This window comes from Panicum virgatum, chromosome 9K, assembly GCF_016808335.1.
Source record: "Panicum virgatum strain AP13 chromosome 9K, P.virgatum_v5, whole genome shotgun sequence".
Lineage (NCBI taxonomy): Eukaryota > Viridiplantae > Streptophyta > Magnoliopsida > Poales > Poaceae > Panicum > Panicum virgatum.
The window spans coordinates 46,172,984-46,188,347 of record NC_053144.1 but is presented as its reverse complement, the minus strand read 5'-3'; positions in this window follow the sequence as shown (position 1 = coordinate 46,188,347).

The window sequence follows — 15,364 nt, the reverse complement described above, 5'->3', positions numbered from 1 at the left end:
GCCATCGAGTGGTGGCGCCGAGGCGGCTGGCCTGCTGCGCTGCCGGCCGTTCTCTCTGATCTGTTGCTCCTGGACAGGACATAGTACTGCTCCCCGATTTGGGTGGCGTGATGTATGCGTTTGTTTGTTCCTACTCCCTCCGTCTTGAATTGTAACACATTTTGTTCTATTCTAAATCAAAATAGTCTAAATTTGACAAAATAAGTAAATTATAAAAATATATTTTATAACAGATCTAATTATTCTCATTTGACATTCAAAATATTACTATTCTTTTCTATAAATTTGGCCAAATTTAGAATAGTTTGACTTAGAAAAATCTAAAATATCTTATATTTCAGAACGGAGGGAATATAACATTAGCTATTTTTTTCTTATATAGAACGTACGACCGCCCGATCGTTCTGCCATCCTTTCTTCGGAACGATCGCACTGCCGAGGCCAACTGGAATTCCGTTGCTAATCTCGCGCGCCATCATGTCAGCATTCAGTTCAAGTGTCTATATATGAGTTAACGCCGATTCGGCTTGTTCTGTCACACTGCACTATTCCATCTTATAGCTGGTTCCCACCAAGGTTTGCCTTCTGGGTAAAAGCCAGTGACTATCTGCGCACACGACATGATCAATCTTGTGTGCAGAGGAAAGAGTAGCCTGAAAAGGCCCTGTGTCCGTCCATGATCGACATATTATATTCGTGCACTGTTGCATAGGACCTGTTAAGTCATAGCTGCACGCACTGTATAGCTCATATCCTCAAAGAACTACTAATATGCATGGCAAAGTGTAAATTATACCTGGAAATTTTATTTTCTAAAAAAGTTTATTCAATTCTCGTCGAAGTTAACACGCAAGGGAAGCAGAGTGTGTACCTGCCTCATATCTTTGTCAATGTCAAGTATAATGTACTGATCGCTACAACAAGCAAACTGAATAAGAACGTACGTCATCCCCGTCTTCGCGCAATCGCCATCATTGAGGAATAATTATTGTTTTTCATAGTTAATCATGCCAATAATCATACCAAGGGCCCACTGATTAAGTGCATTCATAATATTTTCTTTTTTTCCAAAAAAAATCTTATTCATCTTAGACTAGTCTCAGTGGAGTTTTATTATAGTTTCATAGGCATTTAATTTTGCTGATGTGGCAGAATATTTATTAGAAGAGAGATAAGAGAGAGTTTTATGGGATGTGAGAGAAGTTTCATTCTCATGAAATTCATCCGGCTCGGTTACCTAACTTTTGCCATAGGTATCTGTACAAGGAAACTGGTCTTATAGGCCGCAGGATGCCCACCCACTGGTATCTGTCCTTGGTAGACACACCATTATTTCATCTCTATTAATGTAAAACCAAAAAAGATATACTTTTATTAATATAAACAATGTTTATCCATCGTTTGGTGGCTGGTTTTCTGCCGGTCAGCGTTCTGAGTCCTACTCGACGCTGGTTTCTCACCATGGTTTTTCCCCATTTCTCGTTGCAGGACCTTAGACGCCTATGGACCACAAGGGGAAGCGACAACGCGCGTCACTAGCGAAGCTGGTTCGTAAGTATTTTGTAGGTGTACGTGTGGTAGTATAACTGTAAAAGGAGCTAGGTCTAGCGTCCACTTTAGTGGTGTGTGGTGGTATGTGTCGCGTGTGTGAGTGCGTGTGTTTAATTTGGCTGTATGTACATATACTGCAACTTGTACTACCAGACCTCGGAAATAAAAAAAAAGATAACTAGACTGCAGCAATAATGTAAACACACAAGCCATGAGCGAGCAAGAAGTCACACGTACGGAGATGCATGCTCCAACTTGGCACGATCATGATGACCACAACACAGCAGCTCTCTCGTCCCCCAGCTTGCTCACCTCCTTGCACGGGTACACCGTATCAGACGGTTTAACATACAGTTATGCACTACGTGAGAAACACAGATTTGTAATGGACACGGATGACCCTTCAGTAACGGGCCTAGCAACCGTTACTGTTATCGGGTTACAAATGATAGTATAAAGGTAACGGGCGCATGCTCGTTACACAGAGCACGTAATCGTAACGTGCTCTAAACCTGGCCCGATACAAAAAGCTGTGACCCGTAACACAAATTTGAGTTTTCTGTGGGCCCACAGAGCAAAATTGTAATGGGTGTCTGTCAAACACCATTACAAGTACTTATATTTTGTAACGCCATGCTAACAAAGACCGTTACCTTTTATAATATAGGTAACGGTAGTTGTACAGAGCCCGTTACAATATGTGGTTACCCATGACCAAAGCGTGTCTTACATGGTCCCACTTGTCATATTTGGTAACAGTCAACTTGTGAAACCCGTAACCATAGATTTATATAGGTAACGCGCATTTAGAAAAGCCCGTTACAAACAGGTGTTACCCATAACCAAAGCGTCTTTTTCTGGTCCCACTGGTCAGATATGGTAACATTTGTTAACATAGGCCCGTTACTGAAATAGAATATAGGTAACCATTGTTTTGTAATACCCGTTACAAATAGATGTTACCATTGACCATGCGTCTCTATCTGGTCTCACTTGTCAGTTTCCGTAACGGTTTATGTTTAACACCCGTTACCATAATATTATATAGGTAACGCGTCGTTTTGGTGCCCGTTACCTATTATAATTTAGGTAACGGGTTTTATTTGATGCCCGTTTCAAGCTCGGTGGTGTTTGTAACTCGCTTTAGTTAATGCCCGTTACACATATATCTGCCACCCCAGCATTTGCCGCTTTTCTGGCTGCATCCTGAAACCAGTCAGGATTTGGCAGCCACCAGCAGACATCAGAGATCACACAACAAGCACATACACATCAATCACACATATATATACACATCAAGCACATATATAGATACACATGTACACATCATCAAGTTACACATGTACACTGCTGGTTACAAGTTACAAGTATCAAGTTTAAAGGACACAGATTCTGAGCATCTAGAATGAACTCACGCGGCGGCATCTGCTGTAGGATCATAGAAGCAGCCCTTTGGGTCGATGATCTCCTTAAGAATGAATTCGGCCAACATCCCCTGGACCATCCTTAGTGCATTTTGATATGCCTGTTTGCTTTGTTTGAAATCCTGCATAATACAATTATTGAGAATACAATTAAATATCTATTTCTGAATTGAAATGCAGAATGTGAGCAGATACAAGGCTGATCAGTATATATACTTACAGAAGCCTTTTTCAAATTGCACAGGTCACACAGTAGCTTGTACATGTTAAATGCAACATAGAATCCACAAGACGTGCTCCCCGATGGCTGCTGAGCGCACTACATGAAGAAAGTACAAAAATGACAAAGTTAAGGCGGTACAAAACACATATGAAGGCACTTTTAAAGAAAAACCGGGCTGTTACCGGGATATCTGTCTTGTGTGTGAGTTTAGGTTTGTTTTTTGATTTTTTTTCATCTTAGGATCAATGTACTCAGAATAGGCCCTGCACGATCAGCGATATTGAATAGAAACATTAAGAGATGGAATTTTTGTGAACAAAACCTACAATATGCTTAGCATTTGACAACAGTTACTACATCCTTGAACTTTCGCAATGGAAAACCTTTAGAAGAATCCAAATACCAGACCACATTCCACTTCATCGCAATGATGACCAGTACCCAGTGGCTACCGGTGTTGAAGGCACCGACCACGTAGTCGTGATTCATAGCCTTTTTAATTGCTTGAATCACATCATTGCTCTTGAATTGAACCACTGTAGCCGAGAAAATTTGTGGGTCCAAAAAGCCAATATTGCATTTCATCTCCTCAGCCAGTTTCATCATTTTCCTACAAATAAACAATTTCTTAGCATGAGCTTGTTTGTAAAGAATTATAGAATTTTTTTAGATTGAAGGGACTTACAATGTCCAGCACCTTAACAAGCCAACATCCAGACTGTCCAAGTTGAAAAGGTCATACAGGTCATTGAATCCTACTGTCAATTGCAATTCACCGTCAGTATCAAAGCAGGATGCAGGCACCTTTGCAGAAATTTCAGTAGTACGATGCAGACTTTTTTGCATGACAAAAGCATGCAAGCCTTCACAACTTTCCCCAGCAATTTTTAAAGCCTCTTCTGACAACATAGGCTCACCAGGCTTGTATTTTGGATTAGCCATAGTCCAAGCAACGCCAACGTCCATTTTTCTAGTCTGATGTTGGTCCATCTGCTGCTGTTGTTGTGGCTTGTGCAGCTGCGTTGTTTGGTTGCGCTGCTGGGTTGGAGTTTGGCTGAGCTGCTGCTGATTGGTTGGAGTTTGGCTTTCTATTAGCTGCTTCGACTGATTTTCAGGCTGATGTGGCCCCATTTTATTTTCAGGCTGCTGGCTGAGGTGCGGCTTCTGCTGAGCCTCCTTTTGCTGACGCGGAGCTAAAGTAGCTCCATCTAAACCTGTACAAGCATTCTCTGTTGATGTTGCTGCAGAGTTTGGATCTCTAGACCTGGGTGGTACAAGAATTCTCTGTCTTGGCCACTGTATGCGTTGCAAGAGAGAATCACCTATGGTTATGATTTCGTCCCCTACTGGGATATGAAGTTTGATGTGCCTTGCATTGGGCCACACGTAAGTAGGTTGCACCACTGCATACCCACTCTACACTGGTACTATATGGCAAGTCTGTTGATTTGGATAGACAGTGGCTAATGCGAGCTCCATGTCACATCCGCCGCAATCCACAAGACTGCACTTAGTTGGCTCTGTCAGCTGCTCTATTGTGTCTGGCTCATCAGGTGGTGGACCATCATTTTGGTCCTCGTCAATGTGCAAATCCTCCTCACACCTACTGTTGTTTCCAGTTTGGGTGAGGCACAGACCATCCGGTATGTGCACGCCTGCAACTCTCAGCAACTCCATAACTCTGGTGATTGCTTCACCAACGATCTCTTCCTTGTCCACATCATACCTCCTCCTCGTTTTCTTCTTGTACATTCCAGCACACTCTTCGCCAAACCCTTTACCCCAGCCAAGTGAACTTGACACGCCTCGCACCCGACCTCTATGCTCTGGATTCTCAAGTGCCTCAGTAAGAACATCATTCTCCCTAACCCCGGTGAAAGAACCATCGCTAGCTTGAGCTGCAATTCTTTTCACCTTATCTGCTACTTCCGCCACCAGAGGGGAACTGAATGTTATGTTCCCGTTTTCACTAGTGGCCTTCCCTGACCTTGCCCGCAGATATGGCCTCGAACGTCCAGGAAATTGCTCCCAAGGGTTCTCCTTTCCTTCTGTAGCTAGCTTTGTATCCTCTTCCTCCCACTCTTTCCTTTTACCATGATAACCTTTTCTGCCCTTCTTGTGTGGTTTATTGTGCTTGGCTCTCTTCTCTTTCATCTCCTAGCTCACATGGTCAAACAATGGAGAATTGGTTGTCTCCACAAACTCCTCCCAGTCTTCCTGCTTTAAAAAGGGGTGCTTCTCATAGGGAAGCTCGTCTTGCCGAACAAAATATGCTCTTAAATGCAACTTGAATCGCCGCTGCAAACTCGCAATCTCTTTCATAGCTGCCTTAAATGCTTTATCGCGAGCAGTTGTGGACAGATCAGTTGGGTACTCTAGCTTTTCCTCCAAAATAGTGAACAGATCTCTCCTCTGTTCTGGTGTGAGATCCTCAGCATTTGTGTTGATTGACACCCTCTCCCGGGCAATGAGGCCACAAACCGTAACAAATCTTTTCCTCGCAACATCTGGGGTAGGCCAACCATCATCATCAAGTCCAGTTGCAGTCACTTTGTCCTCTGGCCATTTGGTTTGTGTCCGTGACTTGCGTGCTCGAGTGCTACTCCCAGCAGTTTGTGAGGAGTGAGCCTGTGAAGCAGCTGCACTGTTGAAATTTGCATCATTTGACTCAGGTGGATTGTTGCCCTGTGTACCAGGTTCACTATCACCAGTGGAACTTGCTGATGAGGCCGACTGCATAGAATATATACAAGTGTGTCAGTAGAGCAACATAAGTAAGGCTGCAAAGCATCAATAATTATATAATAGTTGGGGATAGGTACTAACCATTTTGACAGTGGCAAGCAGTGCTTATATATCAAAGCAATGAAGTGTAGATTCTATGGCCTTTTGGCAAGAATAGGATAGAGCAATCAGTTAGTATAATTATGATAGGAAAAAAACTATACATCAAGACAACAGCAAAAAGGTGGTGAGATATGAAATAAAGAGACACCCCTAAACAACTAAACCACAGCCAAAAAATTGTTCTTCTTTTCAATTGCAGATGAGGACTGCTAATCCTATGTGAAATGACCCTAAACAACAACAAAATAGCATGTCTCCGTAATAGCATAAAAATTGAAGTGGCATTTCTCTCTAATATAGGCAATTTCTACCCAAAACCACATCAAAGTGGCATTTCTCCCTAGTAGCACAAAAATGTCTAACTAGTTCTTATAACTAATATAGGCAATTCCTACCCAAAACCACATCAAAGTAGCATGTGAGAGCAGAAACTGTGAACACATTCACTAATGCATCATCCCTAATCATTCAGTAGGACACTTTCACTCCTCATGAAGTCACTGCTCCTTAATTCGCCAAATTGGATCATTCTAGACTCTAAAATTGGAGGAAGGAGCCCTTACCTCTATCGCGAGGTGGCTGTGTCGCGTCGTTTCCTGAGGTGGCCGGGTCGCCGTCGCCGGGATGCATCGTCGTCGGCAGGAGCCGCCTCGCCGTTGTCACGGCAGGAGCCGCCTCGCCGTCGTCAAGGCAGGAGCCGGCTCGCCGTCGTCACGCCAGCAACCGTCTCGCCGTCGTCACGCCAGCAGCCGGTCGCCGTCGTCACACCAGGTGCCGCCTCACCGGCGTCGGGTCGGGTTAGGGTTTCAAACCCTAGCTGCGACGACGCAAGGAGGAACAAAGTGGAGGAGAGGCACCGGGAGGAGAAGGCGAGTGGCGCGGAGGAGTAGGGCAGGAGGCGAGTCGCGCGGAGGAGGAGTGCAAGGCCAGAGGAGGAGAGCAGCGGCGCCGGAGGAGGAGGAGAGGAGGGCGGCGGAGGAAGAGAAGAGAAGAGGATTTGATTTGGTTCAGCGGCGGAGAAGCTATTTGTTTTGGGCTATAGACGCTGACGGGTGGGCCCATGGCCAAGGCATGCAAGGCGGTTCCAAAATTTCGGCCGGCTGGCACCTCCGGTTTGATTTGGCCTGTGACGCTGACGCGTGGGCCCGAAATCATTTTTTTCAAACTAAAATTTGAACCTTCAAATGCCTAAGGTACTTTAGTTCAAAAATTCAACAAAAAATGTTTCTGGAAGGATAAAAACAGAGGTAACAATAGAAGATATGGATCACCCTTGGATCTGCTATGTTTTGTTCACAACTCAAAAAGAAAAACAGCCCAAATTGAATGTTCCAATAATTTTAGAGTTCAGAAAACAGCCCCTAAAAATTCATTAAAAATGTCAACAATTCATCATTTGACATATAGTATTTGAATAAAATAACATAATTCATTGTTCTGTAATAAGAATGTAACTTACTTTACAATATGATGCATCTTGTATAAATTAATATGATATAACAATTTTAATAACATCTTAACTTGGTCTAAAAGTTCTACAAATTGATGTGGCAACATAATTTGGGTCCCTAATCTTTACATAAAAATTTCAAATGGATTCGATGAAGGAAGAATACGCATTGTGTACAAATGCCTACATCTTCCACATAGTTCCATGCAATGTTACTCCAACATTGAAGTCTTCCATACTTTACCACATGTTCGAACTTGTATGCATGTCAAATTTGAACATAACCTTTTCCTCGCCTTAATATTGCAAAATACGATGAAGTACAAGGTAATGGTTGTGTCAAACAAATGTGTTTTCTAATATCTATTTAGGTCAAACAAGGTCAGGTATAGAAATAGAATCTGATAAATTGAATATGTACTTGAAAGCATCATTAAAGGAAGGAGGGTGATTTTAGAAAAATTCAGGAAAAAAACATCGAATTTGGATTCCGTATGACCGAGTAATACCAGTTACAAATTTTAATTGTAGATTAAAAGGACAAATGGCAACCGGGGCAATAGAACTGGGCCAATCGCGCGCTGCCACCTGGCCCCGAGGCAACCGCGCGCTGCCACCTGGCCCACAGCGTAGAACTAAGTAAAAAAATAGAAAACTCAGTAGAGTGCAACAAACAACGAAGTGGCGGAGTGGTAGTGCTTGAACCTCATGAAGTGCTGGTCTCGGGTTCGAATCCCCCCACTGACACTCTTTTTTGGAGGTTTTTTTCGATCGACAAAACATCAAAAAATTTGGGCGCGCTGCCCTGATTCGAACCGAGGCCGACCTGATCCACACTGAAAAGCCTTTCCGCAGCGCTATGCGAGTAAGTTCATTTAGTCTGCAGTTTGAAATGTATCTATACAAATAGTAACTGTATTGGTAACGATCACATTAATGCCCGTTACCAATGCTCCAGGCCAGACTCTATAACCCACACCCCGCAACCTCTGGACCCCTCCGCCTCTTCGTCTTCCTCTTCCTCTCCTCTTCATCTCCCTCGATCCCTCCGCCTCTTCCTCTTCCTCTTCCTCTACTCGTCATCTCCCTCTTCGTCTCCGGTGGCGATGTCTCCCCGCAAGCGGCGTGCTTTGGTCGCCCTGCAACTCCGGGAGGACGGCCGTTGGATCCCGGGGAAGAAGCTAGGCGCGGCATACTCGAGCGCGGGGAAGAAGGCGGGCGCGGGGACGAAGGCCTGTGCGGGGAAGGCGCCCGCGGCTACGAATGCGGTCGCGGGGACGGCGGGCGCGGGGACGAAGACCTGTGCGGGAAAAGCGGCCGCGGCTACGGCGGCCGCGGCTACGGTGGCCGCGGCGGGGATGGTGGCTGCGGGGACCCCTCCTGCCCTAACCCCCAAGGTGGAGGTGACCGAAGAGGAGCCGGCGTCGGGACCCCTCCTGCCCTACCCGCCGGGCTTCGGGCCCAAGGTGGAGGACGGCGGCGCTTCCCACTCCACCTCACCGCCGCCGCTGGCGGCTGCGGGGAAGGGCCCTTCCAACGCGTCTCAGGTAATCCTTGCAACGAAATCTACAAGTTTTGTTAGATGCAAATCATCAGAATCTGTCCACATTTTAATCTATGAAAAAGAATAGAATAAATAGCCCATAAATGTTCTGGTAGTTTAGTTCAGTGGCTAGGCTTGATTTTTGGGTATGTTAATCTTAGTGTTGTTAAAAACACCTGGTAAAAATATGAACTCTATTTGAACTTGTTTACTTACTTAAATGGTAAAGATTCTTAAATCTACTAGTGAACTTCATATATTAATGCTGGTAGACCTAGTCATAGTTTAGCTCTGAATTTTTTACTGGATGAACATGTTACTGAGATCTTGCTGATATATAAGTTAGAGAATTTTTAGATCTTGTTAGCCATATATCTAGATTTAATTCATGGTATTTAGTTTCTGTTTGATAAACTTTATCTTGCAGGTACCTTTTGTCAGATGACCATCATGCAGTTGCACAACACCTTAGCAGACTCACATGAGAGGGTGGTGGCACTTCAAGATGAGCTTGCTGGGGAGAGAGGAAGGAAGAAGGCCATTGAGCGTGCACTGAAAGCAGCGATCAAGGCTCAGAGAGGTGGCAGAAACATCTAATCCACCAGGCTTGTTTTCATTTTGGTTTGGATTCCAATAGCCATGTCTGATTTTGGTAGACTGTGTAATGGCCATGTTCTTAGGCTAGAGGTTGACCAAGGCACACTGAACTGGTTCATGCCTGTGTGTGCCTCATATACTTTCTAATTGCCCATGTTCTAAGGCACACCGATTTTGTCCATTTCTGTGTGTGCCCAATTAGTCATGTGCTCCTGCTAATATATATATGTACTTGTGAAAAATTGAAGGGTCTCTTGTGTGTGTGTGTGTGTGTATGTTATGTGATCTCTAAAAATGAGTTGTGTCATGTGTCATGTGTTCTGTGCTCTGTGATCTGTGTTCTGATCTCTAAAAGCCATACTGGGAATTGTGTCATACGTAACGGGCACATTCGTAAGGCCCGTTACGAATGACTAATTTGTAACGGGCACATTCGTAATGCCCGTTACCAATGACCAACTACACAATGCAACAGACAGAATGTAACCGACTGAATATTACCAAGTCAAGCATGTGATCTGAATATTACCAAGTCAAGCATGTCTGAATATTTCCAATCACCAATCACCATGTCTGAATTTACCACATCATATATTACAAATGGATTCAAAAATCACCAATCCATATCATATATTACAAATGGATTCAAAAATCACCAATCCACATACAATGTCAACAAAAAAGGCTCAATTTCCACAATACATACATCAAGCTTGCTTTTTCCTTGCTTTATGGACTTTGATGGTTTCCCGATGGTCGCATCGCAAGTATGGTGTTTTTTCATCTGCCAAGAGTTGGGGCACGTATGGCATGTCAAAGGAAGGAATTTCATCAAATTGGTTGTATTCCTCCTCCTCAACAACATTTTCAACCCCAACAATCCTTTTTTCCCAGGCATAACCACATACCAGTTTTTCTTTGCAAGGTCAGATACATAGAACACCTGCTGCACATCCTTGGCTAAGACAAACGGTTCATCTTTGTAACCAAAAACTCGTAGATCAACACTAACAAACCCATATTTGTCCTCGGGAACACCTTTCTTCCCATTGACCCATCGGCACCGAAAGAGGGCTACCTTCAATCCAACATAGTCAAGTTCCCATATCTCCTCTATCTGACCATAATATGTGTCTGTCTCCATGTTGTTGTCGACGGCATCAACACGCACACCACTATTTTGATAGATGCTCTTGGCATCCTGGGCCATGGTGTAGAAAGTGTATCCATTGATATCATATGCTTGGTATGTTGTAATAGTGAATAATGGCCCCGCTGCTAGTTTTCTTATCTCATGATCGGTTATAGCAATGCTGCCTTTCTGGACATAATCTCGAAACCAAGTGTTAAAGCCTTGCATGTGCTTCTTTGCAACCCAAGCCTCATTTCGATTAGGATTACCTTCACGTAGGTGTCGCAAATGCTCGTTGACATACGGTGTAACTATGTCGGTCTGTTGTAGCATGATGAAATGAGCCTTGTTGAAGGAATCTCGACCAGGAGTGATTGACTTTTGGCCCAAGGTCCCAACACCTGCAAGCCTACCTTCATGCCATGAATGAGGCACACCAATGGGGTTTTGGGGGTCCATATAACCCATGGCCCACTCCACTGATTCGATGGTACCATAGCCACGAACCATGGCTCCCTCAGGAAAAGACCGGTTATGTACCAAAGATTTGAGGAAGACATAGAACCTCTCATAAGGAAACATTTGATGAAGGTAAGATGGGCCAAGGTAGAAGATCTCCTTCGCAAGATGTGCTATTAAATGGACCATGAGATCAAAGAATGTTGGTGGAAAAGTAGCCTCAAGAAAGCATAGGGTCTCAAAATGCCTTTTCTGTAACCTCGATAGTGCATCCACGTCAATCACCTTCTGTTCTATCGCATTGAAGAAAAAGCACAAGCTCATGACAGCCTCACGAACCAGTACTGTCTTGATACCTCTAAGTGCAACAGGCAGAAGAGCTGTCATCAACACATGGCAATCATGAGATTTCATCAAGTGGAAATTAATTTTCATGTCCTTCACCGACACTAGCCTCTTGAAGTTCTATGATTAACCTGAAGGTACTTTCAAACCATGCAAAAACTCGCAGAATTCTTTTCTCTCCATCTTTGACAATGTGGTTGCAGCTACAGGAAGGACCGTCCCTATGTCTGTTTCCTCTGCATAGAGCTCCGGCCTAATACCCATATCTTTCAGATTCTCCCTTGCATTTTCATGATCTTTTCCTTTGCCCCTCTGTTGTAACAATGTTCCACACATGCTCTCACACACATTCTTCTTGATGTGCATGGTGTCAATCGAATGACGCACATCCAACAGCTGCCAATACTCTAGCTCCCATAATATTGATTTTTTGTTCCACATCTCCTGCTCCTCTTCTTCTTCACCATCTCGCTTCTTTCTTTTGCCAAGGATAGCATCCTTAGGTAATTCCTCAATAGTTTTGATGTCTTTGACTTGCAAGTGGACCTCCATTCCAGACACATGCTGAGGCGCCATTCGATTCTCCTTTTCCCCATCAAACTGACAATCCATGTTCCGGTATGGATGTTTCTTATGGAGGAAACGACGGTGCCCCAAAAAGACGTATTTCTTCAACTTTCTCAACCACAATGAGCAGGTTTCATCTAAGCAGTGGGGGCAAGCTTCACCTTTCCTTTTACTCTGCCCAGAGAGGTTGCGATGAGCCGGGTTGTCGTTGATGGTGGTGAACAACATGGCGTGCAACGTAAAGTCCTTACGCTCAAACTCATCCCAAACATCTTTCACACCAAGCTTCCAAAGTGTTTGTAGGTCATCAACCAAGGGCCTCAAGTACACATCAATATGGTCACCGGGTTGCTTTGGCCCCGAGACCAAGATTGACAACATCAAGTATTTACGTTTCTTGCAGAGCCACGGTGGAAGGTTCAACACTGACAACACGACAGGCCAGGTGCTGTGCGTTGAACTCTGATTACCGAATGGGTTCACCCCGTCTGTGCTCATAGCGAACCGAATGTTCCTGCAATCTTCTTCAAACCAAGGAAAGTGGGCATCAATGTTACCCCACTGTGCTGCATCTGCTAGGTGCCTAAGCTTGCCATCCCCGGTCTTGTTACGGCCTTCCTTATGCCAACACAAGAGTTGGGCCTCCTTTCGTGTGGCAAACATGCGTTTCAAGTGGGGATTGAGTGAAAAATACCATGCCACCCTCATAGGACCCCCTCTGTTACCCTTCCTGCCTCTGATCTCCACGGGCTTGTTCCCGTCCTCAGTATTATTATCTCCGCCATCTTTTGTCCTCTTGAAACGACCGAACCCACACTTAAGGCAATTGTCAAGGTCCTCATACTCTCCACAGAACAACACACAACTGTTCTTACATGCATGTATTCTTTCCACCTCTAAACCCAAAGGACAGATTATCTTCTTAGCCTCATAGACAGACCCGGCCACTTGGTTTCCCTCTGGTAGCATGTCTTTTAGCAGATCCAATAGTTGTTTGAAACTTTTGTCGGTCCAACCATGACTTGCCTAAAGCTGCAGAATTTTGAGATCACCAGAAAGCCGACAGTACTTGTGACAACCAGGGTACAGGGGTTTCTTTTAATCTTCGACGAATTGCTTCAGCCTCGATAATTCTGAAGATGTGTACATGCCCTGAAACTCAACATCTCTCAACATTTCATCAACATTGTTCACACGAGGCAGTAAATCATCATAGTTGAAACCCATAACTTCTTGGTCAGTCATTTCCTCAGGCTGCATCACGCCCAGTGGGAATGCTTCATCTTCCTCAAAGTCATAATTCCACATTCTTCTTCTCCTATAATAATGACAAATCAAAGAGTTAATCCATTATGCTCTACCTTGTAACAATGAGAAATCAATGAGTAAAGTCAATAGTTACTCGTTTCACCTTCATTATGGACTTCAGCATGGCGTCGCACTACATCTTCATTAAGGCATCCATCTTCGTCTTCATTAAGGCCTTCCTCACCATGCTTTTTCCAACACATGTAATTCTTTTTGAATCCACATGTGATCAAATGATGGAAAATGTTGTCCCGTTGTCCAAACTTCTTCTGGTTCAGACAGTCAACACAGGGGCAATGCATTGAAGGCACACCCCGATTTCTCATGTCCGCCTCTGCTTGAGCAAGGAAACCATTAACCCCACTTAGGAAGGTCTCCCAAACTCGGGGCTGACTGTACATCCAAGTCCGATCAACCGCCATCTACAAGATATTTTGTTCATTTCATATTGGTCAAATTTGTACTATGAAACAAAGTGTTACAAAGGCTTTAGCAAAAACTTGAAAACATGGATCAACAAGAGTATTTTGGTTGTATTTGATAAATATTTATTCTACTAGAGGTTTGCCAACTACTTGGGAGGATTAGGAGGCTCAAATTACATACCCTCTCAATGTGCTGCTGTAGGAGCGGCGGGGAGGGAACACGGTGGCGCGACGGAGCCCCGTGGTGGAGCCAAGCTGCTGTAGGTGTCGCCGGTGGAGCCAAGTGGAGTAGAGGCACCGGCGGGGTCTCCGGTAGAGCGAAGAGGAGCCAACTCGCAGTAGAGGCAGCCCGAGGTCGCAGTAGAGGCGCCGGCGGTGGTCGCAGAGTAGAGCAGAGGTGGTCGATGGTTCGGGCGAGCAGAGGCACCGCCGGCGGTCGTAGAGCAGAGCAGAGGCGCCGGCGGGCGCAGCAGAGGAGCAGCGCGGCGGGTGCTGGTGGTGGTGGAGCCGGAGTGCGACCAGTCGCAGCAGAGACACCGCTGGCGGGCACAGCGGCGGCAGTCTCAGTGGCAAAGGACCGCCGGTGCCAGGCGTTGAGAAACATACGTAACGGGTTCTCTCCCACGTTACGAAAATAAGACATCAGTAACGGCCATAGCAGACCGTTACTCATGTCTGAGCCATTCGTAACGGGCATTTAGCAACATATGAAACGGGTGCCCTCCCACGTTACGAAAACAAGATATCGGTAACGGTCATAGCAGACCGTTACTCATGTCAGTGCCATTCGTAACGGGGGTTAAACCAACCGTTACTCATTTTGGTATTTTTAGTAACGGTCTTTATCAAACCGTTACTGATAATGTCCCCATTCGTAACGGTTGCGTGCAGATACCGTTACGGCCCAAAATCCAGTAACGGTCTTTACTTACGACCATTTCTATTGTTGATTATTAGTAACGGGCGTTGTGGTGGCGTGGTCGGGCTGGGTCCTGCCAGGATTATTAGTAACGCGCGTTGTTTGTGGTCCGTTACAGTTTTACTTCTTTGTAACGGGCTTCTAGAGCCCGTTACTAATGCTGTGTTACCTATTTGAGGTTTTCACGTAGTGATGGGTGTATGTCATACCTGCTGCAGGCTTGTTATTAGTTGTATCATCTAGATCGAACAACAGAAAGCATCTAGCAAATGAAGCATGTTGGGACATCACGGTACATCGAGAGTCGCGGTTTCGCGAGGGACCACATGCATGCAGCGCGATGACAATTTGCAGCCTGCCTCCAATAAACTCCCAAAGATGGCACACAGCACCCTTGTTCGCTTGCATTGCTGCAAAGCATGGACCAACAATAGCCAAATATCTCCCGTCTTCGTGGACCACGTACGGGGTCCTGCATGCATTGATTAGTTAGGGTGAATGAATCCATATGTATGTGATCTGATCTCATCAGATCTAATCTTGAGACAAGTTAGAGCTGGACCATGACACCATG